Source organism: Dermacentor variabilis, chromosome 7 (assembly GCF_050947875.1).
Source record: "Dermacentor variabilis isolate Ectoservices chromosome 7, ASM5094787v1, whole genome shotgun sequence".
Taxonomy (NCBI): Eukaryota; Metazoa; Arthropoda; class Arachnida; order Ixodida; family Ixodidae; genus Dermacentor; species Dermacentor variabilis.
The window spans coordinates 156,272,616-156,295,192 of NC_134574.1; the positions used below are offsets into that span (position 1 = coordinate 156,272,616).

The 22,577-nt window shown below is 44.7% G+C and overlaps 1 protein-coding gene and 1 long non-coding RNA gene across 3 annotated transcripts in view; one reads left to right on the forward strand and one right to left on the reverse strand.

Moving 5' to 3' along the window:
- Cph (BCL11 transcription factor chronophage) overlaps positions 1 to 22,577 on the reverse strand; it is a 662,450-nt gene that overhangs the window by 146,833 nt on the left and 493,040 nt on the right. The gene's annotated exons all lie outside the window — the stretch shown is intronic.
- LOC142587227 (uncharacterized) lies at positions 6,041 to 22,394 on the forward strand. The gene is made up of 3 exons (XR_012829404.1): positions 6,041 to 6,196; positions 16,005 to 16,063; positions 22,257 to 22,394. It is a non-coding gene; the product is annotated as an uncharacterized LOC142587227 (long non-coding RNA).

The following is a 22,577-nucleotide window of genomic DNA, read 5'->3' on the forward strand; positions in this document are numbered from 1 at the left end:
AGTCTGACTCCGCAGTCCTCGAAGTCAACAGAAACCCTCTCTTCCTTAGAAATGCGTCGGCAAGAAGAATGGCATATGCGAAGCACCAAGCCACAAATTGGACGTGAAATTCAGTCACTAATGGCACAAATCTATTTCCACTTGTTCTGAACATTTATAGCGCATATTTCACCACAAGTTGTTACCATGCATTGCTTAGTGTTTAGGTTAGGTTACAAGTTGTGTTAGGTGTCGTGACGGTGGTACTATGCAGCCAAGTCTCGAACCATAAATCTGGCCTGAAACGCACTGACATATCCACTTATGCTGCATATTTTCAGCGCCTGTTTCAATGCGAGCTGTTATCATGCATTGGTCTGCGTTGCTATTGTCTTCGGTTTACAGCATCCTGTCCGTCGCTATTCACGCCACCATTGAGCACCTTTAACTTGCTATTGTCCTTGAACACAAATATTGCGGAAGCCTTTCCGAAACTGTACTACGGGGAAAGACTACTCCCGGGTCACAAAAGCCAATCCGCTCGGTGCTATAGCACAATCTCCAAATATACTTCATACAACCTTCCTTCCTAACCTTACTCATGCAAAACCAAGATCAATAATACAAGAAACTTATTTATTAAACAAAGAAGCACCAAAAAAAAACCAACGCCAGTACTAATTAAATCAGAAAATGTTCATGACCTTGCGAATAAGAGACCCCTCCCCCCCCCCCCCCCCCCAAATAAAAGAGTGCGGCATTCGCATTCCGACTGACAAACAAGCATACTTGTGACCGAGAATCAGTCTGTTGACGACAATTCCGCGGTTCGAAAGAGAGGAAACTACCAAGACAACAAACCGCATAAAATGCTGGCTTCCCATTCAACTAACACACAATGCCGGACACAACAAGAAACCTAACGAGGAGACCGCAGGCATTTTTGCGTGGCCGGACCATGGAGGAAGCATGCGTAGAGAGAAGCCCAAGGACTCGCAACGTCCGCTAATTCTATTGTTCGCCACAGGACAGAGCGGCGGCGCTAATAAAAGGACGACGCCTTGAAATCGACGTCGAAGCGTGCACGGTTTCCGCAACCGACGCCGAAGGCTACGCAAACCGCATGGAAAGATTTAGGAATTAAAAAAAAATGAAAACAAGAAGTCGCAGTTACGCTCGCAGGGCGAAGCAGTGATAGCCGTAACAACGAATTACATTGTATCACGGGAAGTAAAGCTCGCAACTTTGTGGCCGGTTTTACACCGTAGTAAACATTCGCTACTCGCTAAACATGAGTGGTGTGACACGCCCAAAGACGCACGTGAACAGAGATGGTTCACTCAGTTACCGCGAGCACTGACTGTCAAAACGGTGGCGCGACGGTAAGCTGAGGCCGCGGGGAGCGCATTCGTTTGTCCGGGAGTGAGCGTTCCGTGATGCCGCTCCCTTTACCATTTTATACTGTGCCATAAGCGCTTCTGGAACTCAGCTGATCACGTTACTTCCAAAGAATGACGCGCAGGGATACAGTGCGTATCAAGGTACTTGCCCGCTGGGCTGGCCCTCTCAAGATTTCGTTTGGACCGAGGGCTTCACCCGAAGGAAGACGCGCTGCTCGTAACGACTTAATAAATGTTTATTCTCTCTCTCTCTCTCTATAGCTTGTAGCGTTGCATCTCTTTGCATCACGCACAAGCTTGCGCGGGTCAAACCTGCCCCTTCCTCCTCCCTCTTCCCCATTAACTCCGGTTCTGCTTACAGAGTATTACACAACGCGAGTCGAAATTAAGGAGCATCCATAACCACTGCAAGCGAATCGAAAGAAACGAGTCGGAGTCATGCAAATAAATGCAAGCCACAAATGTGGGTCGAAGGTGAGAACCAGCGAGATGAAGCCGTAACGGAGCACGCAAGTGTGAGAAAGAATGGGAAGAACAAGAAAAAAAAAAGTCACAACAAAGAGAAGGGGCGCAAATAGGAACAAGAAGAAAAACAGGATGAAGGAAGAGACATGTTTATTCGGTAACAGCATATAACCAGGTGCGGTTAGCTTACCAGCCGAGGGTGAGCATTGGTGCGCCTTATAAAAAGAAAGGGTGAGCGAATGGGGAGCGTTTCTTTATTTAACATGCATCGAAATTCAAGAAGAAGATTACAATGATTACAACGAAGAAAAGGAGCAACGGCGACGATGACGACAAGAAAGATGAACAGCAAGGATTGACATAAGAAGAAAAGGCAGATTTGAAGCGTACAGGAGAACTAGGCACAGAAAGGGGAAAAAAAAAGAAGAACCAAAGAAGGGGAAAAGGGGGGGGGGGGTCGCGAAGGCGCTCTGAGCGGAGAGAACCCGCACGGTGGCGCGCGCGATTGTCATGTAAATGAGCTTTTCTCCGCGTCGTCGTAGTCGACCTCGTCTTGCTCTTCGACCGCTACTTCCGTCGTTGCTCACATGTGTGTTCCGTCCCCCCGCGACGCGCGACCGGTTGTCATCACCGTCGTCGTCGTTTTCGTCATTTGCGGACGCGGAAGCGGCGTCGGATTCGCGCATTCCAGGCGCCTCTCGCTCGAACGAGGAGACTTCGCTCAACGTCTCTGTACGCTTCACCGATTGAGCGAGCGCACATTCGTCGAGACGTATACAGTGTGCACAGTGCGGTCACCCTGAGACTTGGCCAGTAATTAAAGTCATGAGGTTCCACCATTTTCTCCAACATCGTCAAGAAAGGTAACCCGTATATGATGCGATAGGAAAGTCCCCGCCCATTCATTCACAAGGAATCAACTTCTCCGGTCGTAATGCCATATCCGTGCAGCAGTGGATGGCACAGCACAATTGCAGTGTTCACTTGTAAGAGTGAATCATACTGCGATAGCATTCGCTAATCCCTTCGCCTTTTGCAATAATATTTCGGTTTTATCGTCGGCGCTAGTTTCTGCAATTTATTCGCTTAAAACTTCTCTTCTTACACTGCACTTATAGCTCCGCGCACCTTTACCGACCTGGACTTTCGACGACCTCGCCCACGTTACCGTTTTGGGTCAACCGCTAAAGCTGTGAGCTCAAGGAGAACTAACAATATCGACCAGAAATATAGGGACACATCTAGATAATGCACGGAGGCAGCGGGCTATGCGTAGAAGCTGCATGCGGAGTCAATAAACGTCCATCCTCGCGTATACGAACTTCTCCACCGCGTGTGACAAGGCTTCGTTCCAAGGTCCGTTCGGTGCGTATCGCAGTAACGCCTAACCACCGGCGCACCCCGTGGTTAATCTGTAACTACAATCTGCTTCCGTTGCAATTGCGTGAGTGCGACGCCCAAACCTGGCAAGCGAACGTGCTAGCAGCACGAAGGCCTTTCGCTGTTCGAGGGAGAAGCGAGAGATACATTGTATCCCGATTAGATCGACGCCGGGAAGACTCGATCAGCATTGACTTGGGGGATTAGAAGCGGGATGCGCGGTGAGCGAAGGTACGCGCTATACAACGGCGTTGATAACTCCCACGGCTACTCCCACACATATCACGCGCGGCTTCGTTGTTATCGCTGCACCAGTGTTGCCTCCGGATCACCGAAAAATGCAGATATACATGGCCGTTAGCCGCACCGATATCGCAAAGATCATGCACTTAAAGCAGGGCTTACGTAATTCACTGTTATTCCGTTGTTCTCAATAACGCCGCATCGGTCTTATCATTACGCACGTACTCCAAGCCAGTTCCCAACTTAACATCACTCATAACAAATTTGCGCAGCACACCTATATCAAATGAACCAGTCAGCTTAGCCTTGGTACAAGTCATGTTGATGTTCTCGGCAGTGCATGAAGCCCACGTGACGCAAGCACGTTCAAGCGTGGTTTCGAATGTGCTGAAATATATATATATATATATATATATATATATATATCACACCTCCACTACTTGAAATATTTAATGTCCCTAGTAAAAGTGCTCCTCGGAGCATTATCATCACCATCCGCCTGGCTACGCCCGCTGCAGGGCAAAGGATTCTCCCATACTTGTCCAACTACGCCTGTCACGTGCCAATTGTGGCCGTGCTGTCCCTGCAAACCTCTTAATCTCATCCGCGCACCTAACTTTCTGCCGCCCCCTGCTACGCTTCCCTTCTCTTGGAATCCATTCCGTAGCCCTTAAAGACCGTCGGTTATCTTCCCTCCTCATTGCATGTCCTGCCAATGCCCCCCCCCCCCCCCCAATTCTTTTTCTTGATTTCAACTAAGATATCGTCAACTCGCGTCTGTTCCGTCACCCAATATGCTCTCTTCTTATTGCTTAACGTTACACCCATCATTTTTGTTTCCATTAGCTCGTTGCGTCGTCCTCAATTTAAGTAGAAACCAAACATTTTCGTAAGCCTCCAGGTTTCTGCCCCGTAGGTGAGTACTCGTAAGACACAGCTGTTATACACTTTTCTCTTGAGGGATAATGACAACCTGCTGTTCATGATCTGAGAACGCCTGCCAAACGCACCCCAGCCCATTCTTATTCTTCTGATTATTTCAGTCTCATGATCCGGATCCGCGGTCACCATCTGCCCAATGTAGACGTATTCCCTTACCACTTCCAGTGCCTCGCTACCTATCGTAAACTGATGTTCCTTTCCGAGACTGTTAAACATGACTTTAGTTTTATACAAATTAATTTTAGGCCCACCCTTCTGCTTTGCCTGTCCAGATCCGTGAGTATCCATTGCGATTGGTACCCTGAGTTACTAAGCAAGACAATATCATCAGCGAATCCCAAGTTACCAAGGTACTCTCCATTATCTCTTATCCCCAATTCTTCCCAATCCAGGTCGCTGAATACCTCCTGTAAACAAGCTGTGAATAGCGTTGGGGAGATCGTATCTCCCTAACTGACGCCCTGACGTATCTTCCTGCCCGTCTCGGAGCCGTTACATGTAGGGAATTAAGTGCGCACGGACGAGCAGATGAAACGAAAGAACATATGGGGACACCGAAGAAGTCAAAATAAATAAAGTCTGCTGCAGTTTCCCGTGCTAAAACCACAATCTGATTATGGGGCGCGCCGTAGATGGTGGACTTCGAGTTGAATTTGAAACCGAGCGTTTCTTGAAGTCCGCCCCCCTCGGAATGCGGCCGCCGCCGCCGGAATCAAACCCGCGACCTCCTGCTCGGCATAGGAATGCCATAGAAACTAAACTAGCGCGGCAAGTGCCGATGAAGACGCGATACGGGACAGTGTACAAGCACTTTTCTAAGGGTCTGAATCTTTCCGAGTACTTATATGCAACTTTCAAGAGACCAGCAACGCTTACAGAGAGATCAGAGCGTTGACGTTTCTTTCTTGTGATTTACCTCGCAGTCAAGCAAGCACAGGCGATTGCTTTGTTGCACTTATTTTTCTTTCATTTATTTAGCCTCCAATGCCAGCGGTAAACAGCTCTAGCTACGCCATATCCGCGTATATGAAAACTATCTCTCTAATCCGTTTCATAACTCCAAATAAACCAACGCGAAAGCAAAAGCTACCAGCAGATAGTGCGTGCGTGTGTGTGGGGGAGGGGGCAGGGCGAGAACTATCCTTCGTGCGGGGCATAAATACTGGCTTAAGCACTCGCGAAGGTAAGCGGTCTCGAACCATCTCCGTCCGCATTCGCACAAAGGAAGGTGTTCCCTTTAGCAAAGAAAAAAAAAAAAGACGCAAAGAAAAAGCCAGGCGCGACGTTACAGTTAACACTGTAAAAAATTTCCGTAATTTTACAGTCAAACCTGCCGTAAAAATTACGTAGACCGTTCAGTTTCATGAAAAACGGCGGAATTCTACGTAAAAAAACGGACGTGAGCTCTGTTTTTGAAATACGGAGAACCGTCCGTAATTTCATGTGGAGGGCAACTGAGCATGTTAAGAGCGAAAAATCAACACGCAACGAATATAAAGAAAAGACACCGCCCACGTTTACCAGCAGTTACCTAATATCACCATAGGTAACGCTGCTTGAACATTATTCATAGGCGAATCGTAGTACGCACGCACAAACGGAAGAGGTTTCAGCGGTGGCGCTGCTTACCACCCTTCATCGCTTCTACACGACGGGTTGCATTTCTCCGCCTCAACAGTACAGAGTGGACAGCGGCTGGAAATGGCGGTGTGCGGTGGTGGTATACCTGTTGCATTTGGGATTTCACTGAGAGAATAAGAAGGAATCGACGATGGACTGCTACGCAAGTAAGTGATTTAAGTGTCCTTTTTTGTTGTTGGTGCACGTCGCGCGTGCGAAATGCACCGCGATGGCCGGTGACGGGCTGAACTGTGTTGTGTGAGCATGCCCTGTCAATGCCCTGTAACGACATTCCCGCTTGGCCATGAGGATTGATAAAGCCGCGGCATTGCGAGTCTGTGATAAATGGTGTAGCGTTTGTTGTGCTCATTTCATATAGAGTACATTGAGGCGCGTAGGCAACATCAGCGACGATGTCGTCTGTAGCAGTTCGTTATCGGCTGTATGTGGCAGCTGGTTTACTGACGTTGGCATTCCAGTTTTGCAATGTGTTGTGATGTGTTCTTGGCATTCCAAAATAAAGTGAAGTTACTGTTCCCCTTAGCAATCTCTCACGGCGCGGTGTAACACTATGTTAGCCGTATTCGGCGACGCATTGCATCACAGCGAAATTCTTTTTCCTTAAGCTTAGGACGCAGTGTGCTTGGCGTGCATAATCGCTGTGTTCATATCCGTAATTGAAAGACTGCTTCTGGAATTGAAAGTCTGCTTGTGTATGAAGACCTCATAGAGCATGTTGCATGCGATGCCCCTACATCACAATGAATGGACGGTGTAGCGTGCTTGCTGCCGTAACCTCGTGCGATCTGCAGTGTTACGTAACACTAGTGTAACACGGTGCCTTGGAACACTTTGGGATCGAGCCCGAGCAATCGTGCGCGATCGCACTTGAAAGTGTCCGCGTGATACCCATTAAGGGTCGCTGGAGAAGAAATTGATTATTTTGCTAGCTGGTAATCGGCACCAGATGTTTCGCGAATTTTTGTTTTTGTTTTGTTTTTACTTCAGACAGCTACCAGGGTGACTATCAACGTTCTGACGCAATACGTCAGCATTTAACGTAATCTGGGAGTGGATTGCCACGTAAATTTTGCCCATCTGCGGCTTAATTGTAAAGCAAGTGCATGTGATAAGTAATTTTTAACGTAACCTTGACACAGAATAGCGGTGCCAAAAAGTGTGTAATGGACATCCAAAGTTACAAATGTTCCAAACTGGTATAAAAAATCAAAAGATGTGTCAACACTGATGTTAAAGGCTGGTTCTAATACTGACTGTCTCTAGTTGCATAGACTAATTTTCAGCATATAGGCATCAATACAATAATTATTCTAAAATACATGTTGTGAGTTATGTAGAGCAAAATGTCTGCTGTTTTGCCGAATAGAAGGTGCTTCATGAAGTCTTTTTTTAAATGAGTTGAACGATACAATTGAAGACACCAAACGATACCACAGCAATCGGTAATTCGGTGACAAGCTTATGTGCAAGAGTATTTGTATATGAAAATGTTTTTGCTTTACTGTGGACGACCAGTCTGAAAATACCTGATATTATTTGCTTCAATTGCAGCTATTGCACCAGTGAAGGATGTCTGTGTGCCGGTTTGTGCGCAGTTTCTCAGCCAGTGGGCCTGAGAAAGTGTGCCACAGCAGTCTGTCTAGTGGTGCTCTTTGTTCTGGAAAGCTGTGCCATTCTATTGTATATCTGTCTTGCATATGCAATCTTAATAGACAGTGACTGCAAATGTTGGTGGAATGACGAGGCCTATGCAAGTAGAGTAATTTTTGCAGATGCATTCAAAGGATAATTGATGATTTGTTTTCCTGTGGCAACAAATTGGTTCAGTATGAGCACGTCGACTTGAAAGGGATATTGTTTCATACCTGACTTGGTTGCACATATGAGTGGTGTTTAAAAAACACTTATAGTGCCAGAGTTCAAGATTTGAGGCAACAGATAAAACACGCACCAATAAAATAACTGTTTGTCTAGTGTTGGCTTAATGAGTATGCAACAACACTGCACACTGATCGTTAGCACCGTCATGCATGGGCTCCATGGTAACTAAGATTAGCCACGAATAAGCTCACTGTGAGCTAGTGTTGAGCTAACTATAACAGATGAGTATGCGATGATGTAATTAAGTGCAACATTGGAAGGCAACGTAACAATGTAAAATTATAGCCTGAGCTCGCAGCTGCGTTGCATGGTCAGGCGACCAAAAGATATGAATATTTAAAAGGGAACGAACAGTGCTACTGCCAGTATGAAGTGACAGTGTTGTACACAGCAACATATTCCCTTTGTCCTGTCTGTAGCCCTGTTCGGTTCCCTTCTAAACATGCACCAAGCAGCCCAATTCAGAATGCTCCGGCAGGTTAAGTGATGACACGCTAGCATAGTGGGAGCTATTCTGAAAGTTATGTCTGCTATGAAAATGTGTCATGAAGATACTTCACTGCTAAAAATTTGGTGTACAACTGCACAAAGCAGCATCAATAGCTATGTTGCTCCCCCATGTTGTGTCAAGGGTCTGTGCATGTTTTGTAAGATAATCCTTGAGTCGTCGGCCGGTTTGTCCTACATAATTGCTGCTGCAGGACAGTGGGATATTGTAAACAGCACCAACCGTAGTACCTATGAACTCCAGCACATACTTTTTGATGTAAACTTCACGTGTTGCCCTGGTCCGGTTAACATTTTGTACGTGCCCAGATTGCTTGGCACTGAAAATAAAAAGGTAGTTTCAACTCTCTGAACAATTTGCTTGAATTGATGGTTGCCTTTGTGTACAGATTGCATAACAGTCATAGGCCTTGGCTTACTCGAAGTTGTCTGACCTAAGACGTCAGCTACGTTCAACTCCATTAAATGCTTCTTGGCAATGCATGCTAAAAGGCAGTGCGAACGCACTGTTAAAAGCAAACATTGTACTTGGTTATGGAAGCTCCCCTCCACGTCGGGGTGGTACCAAGTGTTAAATGTGATCTCCGGTGTTCCTGTAGCAACAACATGCTTCAGTGTTCAGGTGCACCAATAGAAAAGTTAAAAACACCTTTGAGTGCAGGGAATAGCTCCAGCTCGATGCTCACCACAGAAAATCTTCAGGCCCAGATAGTGGAGCTTGCCTTTCAGTAGTAGTTTTGCTTACTTGAACATGCGTGGCACTTTGTAGGAGACATTAAATAGTTGCTCAACCACTTTAATTGTGACTTTTCACTGCCGAGAACACTGTCAGCTAGTCTTAAAACACTAGCTGCTGTAAGAACCAGCGTAGTAAAGGTATTCTGCTTCATTGGAAACTTTCTACCCTATATGACGTGAAGTAAGGCTACTAAATGGGTTGAGTTATTTGTTTTCTGTCTTCTCTACAGTGCTAGATGAGCTCATGGAAAGGGGAAAACTACATTTCAATAGATGAAGTGCCAACAGAGACAGCACAGTCAGAACAAAGACAGGACAAGGTGCTACTTGCAACTGTTTATTGAGGTCAAAGGCACTGAATATATAGCCATGGGGAGAGGGGGAAGAAAAAAAAAAGAAGCACTGATTATGTGAATGCGCATGTGCAAAAATATGGAAGATGTATATGAAGGGAATCATAAGATTAACCAAAATCTAAAACTTATCTAAAAACATGCGTTCATTTCTGTAAATAGTCGGAGACGAGGTGTCGACACAGGCGTCCCCTCTTTTCTTAGTCTGGTTGGCCTCCAAAAGTTCACGTGCCACAGTGTCATTGCTTTTAAACATGATTGTTGTATTAGGAAGCCTTGCTTCACGTACTTGCTTATTCTCATTCTCACATGCCTTGCAATGAAGCAGCAAGTTTGAGCCATAACCATTTTTGAGTGAAAGCTTGTGCTCCTGCAGGCGTTCATTAATACATCGGCCAGTTTGTCCGGTTTACTCCTTCCCACACTTCAGCGGTATGCAGTATACGACCCCTTCTCCGTACTTCACAAAAGGGTTTGTGTGTTTACTAGATCACTCTACTTTCTTAGTCATCATATCCAATCAGACGGCACAAAGTAGCAAGTTTTTGGGGCTCGGAAGAAACCACAGGAATTTTGTATTTGACGATGACATGTTTAAGATTATGTGCTGCTTTGTGAGAATACGGTATCACCACTGTAGCTTTCTTTTCCAATGTTTGACCTTCTTCACTGCTTCAGTTTCTTTCTTTTTGCACCTTTTTCAACAACGCCTCCGAAACTTTGCTCAAAACCAAACAAGGAAAGCCAGCTTTCTTCAACTTCAAAATCTGTTCGTCAAAGGTTTTGTGTGCCTTATGACAGCACAATTCTTTAAGGGTAAATTCAAGGCACATAGTGGCAATCGCACGTTTAACAGTCTTGGAGTGCATAGACTTACATTGCAACAATTAATTGCAGGGTCGGTATACCGACCTCGTGCCCGCAAGGATTTCTGCCGTATCCAGTGGCGATACCGTATTCTCACGAAGTGGCGCGTAATCTTAAACACATCGCCGCAAAATATAAAATTCCTGTGGTTTCTGCTGCGCCCCGAAAGCTTGCTACTTTGTGCCGCCTGATTGGATCTCATGACTCTAAAAGTAGAGTGTTCTATTAAACATACAAATCCTTTTGTGAAGTGTGAAGAAGCGGCCGTATACCGTGGAAGTGTGGGAAAGAGTGTATCGGACAAACTGGCTGATGTATCAGCGAACACCTGTGGGAGCACAAGCTTCCACTGAAAAATAGTTATGGCTCAAACTTGCCACTTCATTGCAAGGCCTGCAGGAATGAGAATAAGCAAGTATGTGAAGCAAGGCTTCAGGATACAACGATCGTGCTTAAAAGCAAATACACTATGGCACGTGAGCTGTTGGAGGCCAACCAGATTAAGAATAGAGGGGATGCCTGTGTCAGCATGCCTGTGTCTGAATATTTACACAAATGAATGCATGTTTTTAGATAAATTTTAGATTTTGGCTAATCTTATGATTCCCTTCATCTTCTGTGTTCTCGCGCGTGCGCCTTCACACAAGCAATGCTTCTGTTTTTTTCTTCCCCTTCTCCCCATGGCTATATATTCAGCTGCTTTTGACCTCAATAAACAGTTGCAAGTAGCACCTTGTGCTGTCTTTGTTCTTTCTTACTGTGTTGTCTCTGTTGGCGCTTCATCTTCTGAAAGCTCTTCACCAAGTAGTCCCCACAACGTGTTCTACTGGAAAACTACAACTAGACAGTGATCTTCCATTTCTTGACCTCATTGTTTTCTTTGGTGAGTGTCATGTGCACTGCATCTATGCCCCGTCTTTTAAGGAGGGAATTCTGCCTTTCGCATCAGCGCACTGTTCGGCTGTGAAGCTCTGTCACAGAAGCACGAAATAGCATCCTCAACAAGTCGAGGAGAACTTCTATACCCAGGTCTAACATTGGCCTACAGTGGTGTGACCACTGTTAGATCACGTTCAGAAGGTCAGCCATGGTCTCAAAATCTGGGTTCAAAAAGGTGAATCAGACCAGGCCTTGGCGCAAAGTGTAGCAAGAGGCACATGCAGCAGTTCAACTGTGTGGTTGTTTACAACATCCCGTTGTCCTGCAGCTGCAACTAGGCAGGACAAATAGGCCTAATATTTGTTTGTGTTTGTTTGTGTGTGTGTGTGTGTGTGTGTGTGTGTGTGTGTGTGTGTGTGTGTGTGTGTGTGTGTGTGTGTGTGTGTGTGTGTGTGTGTGTGTGTGTGTGTGTGTGTGTGTGTGTGTGTGTGTGTGTGTGTGTGTGTGTGTGTGTGTGTGTGTGTGTGTGTGTGTGTGTGTGTGCAATTAACCAAAAGTCTTAGCCTGCGCTCGTGTTGTTTGGCCTTCTCCCATCTTGCGCTCGTGTTGTTTGGCCTTCTCCCATCTTTTCGTGTTGTCCCCAAGTAATCAGTCGGTGTCACATTCTTATAGAATTTGCAGTTATGAGATTCATGCTTTGGAACATGATCAGAAGCTACCAAATGGATGACATAATCCATCTACATGTATTAGTGTAGATAAATGTGTCTGTGCAGTAGGGGTAGGGCATCATATGTGCTTGTTTAGCACTTATGTATGCACTTTTGTTTCCAGAGCTTGTGACACAGTGATTCAAACTATGTCTGTGAAAACAGTGCTGCACGTTGCAAGGAAATGTTACAACACTTGTAGGTGAAGCTCGGTGTTGTGAGAGGTTATAGAAACTTGCTTTTTGCAAGTTTCTAGAGCATTTTTTAAAGATGCTTCTTTAACTACCGCGTGCATCGTGTTCATGACTCGCTATAACACTGTCAACAAGTATGTCCTTTATGCCATCCGTTTCTAAAGATTACATGAATATAATTAACCCCCTGAGGGTCGATCTTTTTCGCCATATTCGACCGCCCAGGGTCGATTTTTTTTATTGCAGATTCCAATTCTTAGGGACTTATTTCGAAAAAAATGTACCGTAATTTTTCTAGGGTGTCCGTAAAGCCACAAAAAAATTATTTTGCGTTGGTATATATGGTACTCGTTATTCATGAATAACAATAATAAAAAAGGAAATAAACCTATAAGAGTAAAAAATTTGTTACATTGTTATAGTTCAAGGCTTTGAAAATGCGCACACGAGAATACTTTGCAAGACTCAAATGTTCCTGCTCTTACACTAATATGTACTATTATGAGCAATATCTAAGGGAACACAGGAACGCGTAGAAAACACCCTCAGACCCAGCTATATGGGTGATATGCAGCGGCCACCGTTGGAGACAAAGTGGAAAGGGGGACGCTGTTCTAACAACTGTTCGCACTCCCGCCATGCGTCTGCAAAGTGCGGAATTTCACATCGCCAGCAGACAGTGATAACACTGTTCGATATTGCGTCACTGGTAACCTTTTGCGTCGAATCATTACAAAAGATAGCACTGTTCCGGACTTCGATATTGATTTATGGTAAATCTAAACCGGGAAAAAATTGTCTTTAAGGGTAAGTTCAAAATAATTTTATTGGCGCTTGCCGAATATTAAAAAGATATTGAAGCAAATGAAATAAGGCAGTAGCGTTGTCGCAGCTTATCCTCGTCCTTTGCTTTGTTCGTTGGTGGCCTAATAACGCGTCATGCCACCGTCGACTTAACGATGGCCTCTGTTCTTTGAGGCAAAGATGCGTAGAGAGCCTCGATGAGTGCGGTATCACGCTGAAGGCGGGCTTCCACTCATGTTCTATTGCTTCCCATAGTTGGTCGGAGTTTGCCAATTCTAGTGAGCTCTTCGAAAGGTTCACTTTCATACGGCCCCAAACGTGCTCTATAATGTTCATGTCGGCACCCTTCGCACACCACTGAAGTTGCATTACCCCTCGCTCTTCCAAAAGGCGCGCCACGTCCTTCGATGTGTGAACGGGAGACAAGTCCTGTTGGAAAAAATAACACCCATCCAGGTGCAGCCTGTTCAACACATAGGGGATCATCTGGTGCTCGAGCAGAGTGCAATACGCAGCACTGGTGAACCTCCCATCAATTCTCACCAGTGGGCCTAGGCCTGCGTGGGAAATCGCCCCCCCCCCCCCCCCCAGACGTTCACAGACATGCGTCCACTGGCGGCCACCTCCTGGATATTCTGCGGACTAAAGCGTGTGTTTGCGGTCCACCACACTCTCTTTCGTTTGTCCCAGCGGCTCGAGAACGTGGACTCATCAGAGAAAACTACATACTTCTACCCACTTTCACTCCAGCTGCGGTGTTCAGTAGCGAACCTCAGGCGAGCCGCTTTGTTGGCTGCGGTGAGCAGAGGTTTCTGTGCGGCGATGCGGCTTTGCAGTCCTGCTTCTCTAAGCCTTCGTCGTACCGTGCTGTCGCTCAAGTTGTTCAAGCCAAGAGCACCTCGAATGTCTTTTGCACTTTGAAATGGCTTGTCGCTGACGGCAGCCACGATGCAAAGGTCTTGGTCGTTCGTTGTTGATCGAGGTGGTGTGCGGTGCGGCGCATCGTTTATGCGTCCTTCGTCTCGGTAAGCCTGGATAATCCGGTTGACCGTTTTCAATGGGCGGCTTGTCACGAGAGCAATATTGCGCTGCGTATAACCTCTTTTAGACATTTCTATTATATCTTCCCGCTCTTTAAGAGGCACTCGAGGCATCTTGAGGCTGCAAATTCAGGGTTGACTGCTCTGCGTGGGCCACTGCAGTGTGCGACGTGAATTTTCTCTGAACGAACTTCGTGCAACAGTCGCACGAGAGACAGTTTGTCAATGTTCTTTTTTTTTTAATTTCTCTTTATTCTATTCCTCTGTCGTCATTGGTTTGAGCGTCGCCACTGTTCGAGGTGCCACTGACAACCGAGTGCGTCGATTCAAATAAAGAATCGGTTTGAAATACAGGGCAAACTTTTTCTCGGAGTACTATCAAGCGGTTGCACGAACAAAAAAAGAGAATAAAAGAAAAGAAAGTGAATCGGTGTAAGTCACTGGTGACGATCACCATCTTATCGGCTGTCGGACGATCCATGACGTAAGCTGCTCCTTTGTAGAAATTCCAGCGTGCTGGGAGTGCCAACAGTTAGTGGAAGAGCACTCCCCTTTCCCCCTTCATTTTTCACAGCGCCATCCGCGTATCGCTCCGAGTCTGTTTCAAGGCTGTTTGCCACGCGTTCCTGTGTTCCCTTTCATATTGCTTATGATAGTACATCCATAGTGTAATCGAACTGTGTAGGTGCATGCACTCAAGAAAACTGTGCGGTTGTGTGCCCATCAAAAAAGCAAAACATGTGACAAACTTCCACTAATCTTCATCTTATCGCCAACCAGATGCAATTAGTTTTCGCGAGTCTCAAAAAAAAAAAAAAAGAAAAGGAGCAACAGAAGCGCATGCACGGCAGCATCCTTCCTATGCGCACCCCTGCGAGCACTAAATGAGCGAGAAACAAGGCGATTAGTAACGAGATAGCCATCAGTTTTGCAAGCGCAAGAAGCCGAAACGGCCTGCGAAAACAAAACCCCAACCGCCACCCGCCCGCGCGCACGCCAATGCGCAAGCGGTAGTACATAGACGCGCAGGAGCAAACTAGCGCTAAAACAAACCATGCAACGAAAACTGAGAGAGCGAGGCGTGCAAAAGAAATTCCCTGTATTTCCACATAATGGCAGCACATGACAGAAAAGAAAACGTTAGGAAATTGTCGCGCTTTTTAAACCTACAGATAGTGCCGTAAATACACGTCATTGACCCTTGAAGGGTTAAGGAGTCATGCTCCTTGAAACAATTTCCCGTAACAACATTGCAAAATACCACCTGAGGGTCTCGCATCTCTTACATCTGCTGTTTTGCACATCATAATTTAATAAAACTGCATCTAGTAGCTGCACAGCACAGGCCCCATTTTGTTTTATCACACTTCTTTGTCTTTTCTCCCCCTGCCCCAGGTCTTATTTCAACAACTGCAGGCCATCATAAAATTGCTTCAACATTGTTGACAGATTCCAATATTTTTTTCCGACCATTCTCTCATGTGATCTAAAGAAAATTAACTTGATTAGCCTGACATGAAGATGAATTCGAAATAATTTATTGTACTTGCTTGGTAGCACTGAACTGTTTCGTTAATCAATATAATACTTACAATTCACCTTTGTATTGCTGGGTACCGGTAGAGATATGGTTAGTTATTCACCAAAAAGGCTCCAGAATTTTCCACCTTCTTAGTGTAGGTTAGACACTCACTTGTTGCACTTCACAAAGAGCAACTTGTGGTTGCTAGGAAATAAAGGTTTACTGAGAATTTTCATGCATCCAATTTGATTCTGTGTACTAGCATGTTTGTATTAGCATGTATTTCATAGAGTTGCGGCTCCATAAAAGTACATTCTGTCATTCAATGTCTGTGACATGGTCAAGCAGGTTGACCATATCTAATTAGAACTTCCTATGTTCTGGGGCACTTGTTTGCAACTTAAATTATGTGGTTTGGTGCTGTCAGTGTAAGCCTAATGTCGTTTTTTGTTCTCCCAGGAAGGACGCAAGCATTGCAAGGAGCCATTTGACTTGCCGCCACACTAATATTGTATTTGGTAAGGTCTATTACAGATCTTATTTCGCGTAATATGTGCTATAGTTGTGTACAATGTGTTCAAAACTTCAGTAGGTGGGCTGTTCGACAACAGGTGTTTACAAATTAATAATTATAAAAGATGTTCAAGGTCATTAGTGATACAATTGCTGCTCACTGCTGAATTTTTTTCCAAATTAAATGATGAGCCATCCAGCAAGTGCGGCTCTCCTGGCTAATTATACAAACTTTCAAATACGGTTAATTTTTTATCACAAGTGTACAGCAGTCGGGGACAACTGTTCACAGCGACAATTTCATAATATTTACTTACATGCAAAAATGAGTCAAAGGTCAGGTGTACTTATGAAGTTTTGTGAAACAAGTTCATCATCATATTGCTTACTTCATTGAAAAGTTTGTCGCGGAATTCTCACTTCTATGAACAGATCAACAGTTGTCAAACGATGGTCGTCTCTATAGCCAATGTTTGTGCCAGAGGCTTGTCTTCAGAGCACTAACAAGAGACTTTGCCATGCAGCTTGAGCTGATCAGTATGAAGAGATTACATAGGATAGGAACACAAAGCATTAGTGGGCCTCTTCGATTATCAGTCCTTGACAGTCCTGGACTGCTTAGCACTGCTGTCCCACATTCGATTTTCTCAATCGGCTTCGGAAGCCCCATCCACCAGTCCGAGAGCAGCCAGTATCGCATTCATTTTACCAGAAGTCACAGACTCTGCGGACTCTCAGAGCTGTCAGCAGATATTTGTTCAGACATATGCAAGTAGCTACCAGACAGCGGCTGTCTTAAAAAGATGCATGCGGGCTTGATGCTATGTTTTAAAAGAGGCTGTGTGTTTATATGTACTTTGCGCGTTCCAGACAGCAAATATCATGCACTCAGCTATCGCTTCTGTTAAATCGATGCTTTGTGTGCCATAATGCGAGGTTTTCATGAGTGGTCTAATTGCTGCAACCTTAGTCCTTGTGTTTTTTAAGGCAAAACACAGTGATCAGGCGCAAATGCTTGCTTTTCTTGATGTGTTTCGTGACATCTGTCATGCTCATTGCTATATGCATAGTAAACAGGTAGATTTCGCTGTTCAGATGAGTGAAACTGGTGGACGAGGAAACATATCATATTGCATGTAGATATTTAATGCTGGTAGCTGGCGTGGCATACAGGGTGTTTCACGTAACTTGAGCCAAACATTGAAAATATGCAAATGCCACGTAACTGGACAGAACCAAGGTAATGTTGTTTGCCCTCGCTTCGACATACTCATTTCTTTTTCATTTCGCCAGATTAAATCATTAGTATTCGGTAATTAATCAACTTCCCAAATATTATGATTAATACATGCTACATAAAAGTGTTTTTCCTAGCGTGAAAGAAGCCTGCAAATACACACTAAATTGTTGCGTGACTGTCCATTCGCAGCACTTTTTGTGTATTCGCGAGCTTCTTTCTCGAAAAAACACTTCTACGCAGCATGTCTCAAACAACAGAAAGCTGTATGGGGAGCTTTTCATGTTGCTCTACAATTTTCTCATGGACGCTTCTAATCTGATTATAATATTTGAAAAGTTGATTAATTAACGAAGATGAAATATTTATTGTGGTGGAATGAAAAAATATCTAAGTATCTCCAAGTGACGGCAAACAACATTACCTTGGTTCTGTCGAGCTACGTCACATTTGCATATCTTTATTGTTTGGCTCAAGTTACGTGGGACAACCTGTATAATCAGAGCTTCACAGATTGCTGTTGACATGTGTGCTGATTCCTTCTGTTACCCAAATTCGGAATTTTGCTTTTGGATGTGCAGGATTAGTAGACAGTGTAGACGCGCTCTGTCCTAGACACACGTCAGGCCTTTAGTAGACGGTTTCACGAGCTTTGAGGATATCGGCCTGTGCTTTGTGGGTGAACAGTGATGTGGCACAACCGTGTTTCTGCTTATTTTTGTGTGGCAATGACGCTTAAATTTTACAGGAAATGAATGAGCTGGCTTAAATACAGCGGTTAAGGGGCCCGAAGAGCGAGAGCACGATGTAAACTGAGCTTTGTTAACATGTTCAATGTGCTCAGGCTGCGATTCCATTATGCAAGCTTTATGGTTGTGTCGGCGACATGGCCTCTGAGACTGCACCATTTTGATGACCACGCTACTGAATTTGCTGGGTAGGGCGCTATCTTCAAGTAGCTAAAAGCACGAGGTCACGGGATTGAATCCCGTCCACGGTGGCCGCATATCAATGGGGGCAAAATATGAAAACACCCATGTACTTAGATCTAGGTGCACGTTAATGAACCACAGGTGGTCGAAATTTCCGGAGTCCTCAACTACGGCTTGCCTCGTAATCAGAAAGTGGATTTGGCACGTAAAACCCCATAATTTAAGCAGCTAATAGCAGACAACAGCAGCCAGGAGAGCGACTTCCAATCACGGTGCTTTCAAACAAAACCTTGGACAGTCCCAGGCAGCGGGATCACATGACTGAGATGCGCCCTTCTGTCAATGCAAGCCAGACCAGAAGCCGCAGGTGGTTTGCGGACAGTCTGGGACTGCATAATCGAAGGGGCACAGTGCTCTCACATACATTATGTCCACTGCAGGACGAAGGCCTTTCCAAGTAATCTGTAAATATATATGGGCGAGCATTGTTTAACTGCGCGAACAAACGAACCACAAAGACAGCGAGGGACAAGGACGGGCGCAGACTTGCAACTAAAGTTTATTCCACAACGTACACATATAAGTACACACCTGACATACACCACTGCGCGTGCGCAAAAAAAAAAAAAAAAGGCAAGGTAAAAGAAAAGTAAAACCTTGTATAAGCGAAACGCGACCTACCTACGCTCGTCAATAAACCTCATCTCACTGTTATGTAAATAAACTGAGGTGTCACTGACACATTCTTGTCCCTTCTTTCTAATATGGTACGCCTCGAGTAGCTCTCTGGCTCGGCTATCTCGGCAGCGGCACAAAATCTTTGCTTCCTTCGTGATCGGCTTGCACGTGCATGCCAGGCAGTGGACAGGCAGGTGCCCATTCGCTTTATTCCTAATAGACAATTCATGCTCACGCAAGCGCACATTCACACACCTTCCTGTTTGACCTATGTAAACTTTGCCGCATGATAGAGGTATCTGATATACTACTCCAACACTGCAATCTACGTGGGAAATGGAGTGCTTTGTTCCGCACCCTTGGAAGTTATTTTTACTTCTTCCTATGCGCGAGCATAGCCCAGCGAGCTTGCCGGGAGCCGAGAGCGCTATCTCAACTCCATACCGTTTCGCAACCTTCTTTAAGTTGTGGGAAGTTTTGTGAACATAAGGCACAACTGTCCGTTTCTTATTTTTGCGCTCCCTTGCGTCTTCAGCAACATTGCATTCGGCTCATTCGAAAACGGTAAAGCGGGCAATAGCCACCCAGTGCATCATATCAGCCATAAGAAAGTCCTGCACGCACAAAATACAGGAAAGCTTTGACAAGCAGATTGTAAGGCTGGAAGAAGCCGGTTTCCCGCAGTCAGTCATTTCAGCAGTAGTGGAGGCAGTGCTTAAGAAGATAAAGACGCAAGGCAATGTTGCTGAAGACGCAAGGGAGCGCAAAATAAGAAACGGACAGTTGTGCCTTATGTTCACAAAACTTCCCACAACTTAAAGAAGGTTGCGAAACGGTATGGAGTTGAGATAGCGCTCTCGGCTCCCGGCAAGCTCGCTGGGCTATGCTCGCGCATAGGAAGAAGTAAAAATAACTTCCAAGGGTGCGGAACAAAGCACTCCATTTCCCACGTAGATTGCAGTGTTGGAGTAGTATATCAGATACCTCTATCATGCGGCGAAGTTTACATAGGTCAAACAGGAAGGTGTGTGAATGTGCGCTTGCGTGAGCGTGAATTGTCTATTAGGAATAAAGCGAATGGGCACCTGCCTGTCCACTGCCTGGCATGCACGTGCAAGCCGATCATGAAGGAAGCAAAGATTTTGTGCCGCTGCCGAGATAGCCGAGCCAGAGAGCTACTCGAGGCGTACCATATTAGAAAGAAGGGACAAGAATGTGTCAGTGACACCTCAGTTTATTTACATAACAGTGAGATGAGGTTTATTGACGAGCGTAGGTAGGTCGCGTTTCGCTTATACAAGGTTTTACTTTTCTTTTACCTTGCCTTTTTTTTTTTTTTTGCGCACGCGCAGTGGTGTATGTCAGGTGTGTACTTATATGTGTACGTTGTGGAATAAACTTTAGTTGCAAGTCTGCGCCCGTCCTTGTCCCTCGCTGTCTTTGTGGTTCGTTTGTTCGCGCAGTTAAACAATGCTCGCTAATATCTACCAATTCGCCCAACAACAAGTTCTTCTAAAAATATATATGGCTTGCGCCAACTGACTCCATCCTATGCTTGCATATTTACAAATTTCGTCATGGTGCCTAGTTCTTTACCGTCCTCAACAGCGTGTTTTTTTTAATTTATCATGCATATCATTTTTTGTCGTTCTGTTGCTTGTTGAGCAAGCCTTCATTCTCAAGCTCCATTTTTATCATGTCAGGTTTCAGTCTCTTAGGTTAGTTTTAGCACAATGCAATGATGGTACTTTTGTGTGACTTAAGTCTTCTAAACAATTTATAGTCTTTAAGTTTTCTTCTACTCATCCAGGACTCCTGTGACTAATTGCCTTAAGTAACATACTTCATTGCCTTCTTGCCCTAGAAAATGTAACTGGTGCCTTCTTGCAGGCCTTTAAAGTGGCAACATATGTACTGCCGACAGTAGGGCATGTTCAGATAAATTCAACTGGACATGCCTGGCGATCACTTTTAATTTTGATTTTAAAATTTATTTTGCTGCCCGAGCCTGGCAACAATGAAATTAACCTTAGTTTTCCAAGAAAAAAAAGGTGTCTCTGCAAAAAGCAATATAGAATTACCTGTTTAGTTAGAAGCATTCTCCCTGTATTTTACCGAATCTGCATTTTGGATAGATCCGCAGGAAATAGTGTTGTCGCTGCGGCTTTAAAAATATTTTGTACCAGACTGCAGGCCAATAGCATTAATTCCAACTAATTACCACAGAGTACCCCCACTACGGTATAAAGAAGAAAAATTTTGGAAAAAAACATTGCATAAATTGACCAAAGTTTTTTTTCTTTGCGTTTACTAACAGCACGGAATTCGGCCATCCTGTTGCCATGAGTCATAGAAATTTGAGCAAATAGCTCTGTCCTCATTGGCTCTCAAAATCTACGGGAAGTGCTCATGTTTAGGCATGTTAATGAATTACTCTACTTTAAAATTTTTTAGGAGAGTCTTGATTCATTTCAGAAATTTCCCGAATTAAGCACATTCACATGAAGCAATGCAATCTGAAAAAATATGTTGCATTATTTGTTTCGTTATGGAATTGCAAGTCAAGAAATGGACAGAATAAACAGTACTGCCTGCCAGAGCCATGTATGGGGTCCAGGCATAATTGCAGGCTTCTTTACAAAAAGGGCAAATTTTTCGGTGAACACAGTGCAATATTATAACTTTTTATGAAGATGGGAAGGGTATGTTGATGCATTCACAACCGTAACTTTCAATTTTCACTGCTTGAGTAAAAAGAATATTTCACATTGATACTTCTTCCGTGACACAAACCATATCCGAAAGGGGCTGACGGCTGTTGTGACACAATTGTGGTGCAAGCATGGTTTTTTTGTATTGTTGCTATTCTACCAGCCTGTCAGCTGGACAATATCTTTGGCTTGCTTGTTCTGGGTCGGAAGTAAACAACATGCATGGTTTGCGCTTGTTTCAAGAGTGCTTCATTGTTTTGGGAAACAGTAAAATCTGCAAGGTTGTTTAATGGAGCAATAGAGCAGTGAAAGTTGAAAGCTATGGTCTGCAGTATGTGGCCATGGCAGCTGTACCTAAATATGGGAGAAGTAATCTCCGAATGTCATAATGTGCACGTGACATCTTTGGCTGTTCCAGGCAAACCATCAATTGACTTGGGTCCTTTCTATCTGAAGCTTTTTATGCTATAAGGCTACGAATGAATATATACCAACAAGGCTGAGTCTGAACCATTTCTTTTGACAAGAGCACTTGTAGTGACAGTTGTGAATACGAAATCATTGTTTATCTGAGTAACAATAGTGATGATGATGATGGTAAATAATTGAACAGCCTTAATTGATTGGTGTTTCTTTTCAGGCAAAGCCGAAGGCCTCTGCAAGCAGCCAGTCATTCCAAGTCTCAACCAATCCTTCCTCTAGTCAGCCAATTTCTAGTGTCTATGCGGAAAGGACTTGCGCAAGAGTGGACACGGGACACTAAAAAGGCGACAAAGGCAGGCGTAAACTTCCAACCGGTGTTCATTACAAAAAGGTATGTATATGTACTCTTGCACACTTGATCATAATGTGTTACAATCATGCAAGTCAACATGGCCATCACAAATAAACGAGCGCACCAAGGCCTAAGGCGGCTTCCTGCATACGGACCCCAGATATTCAAATTCTTTAACAGTCAGTG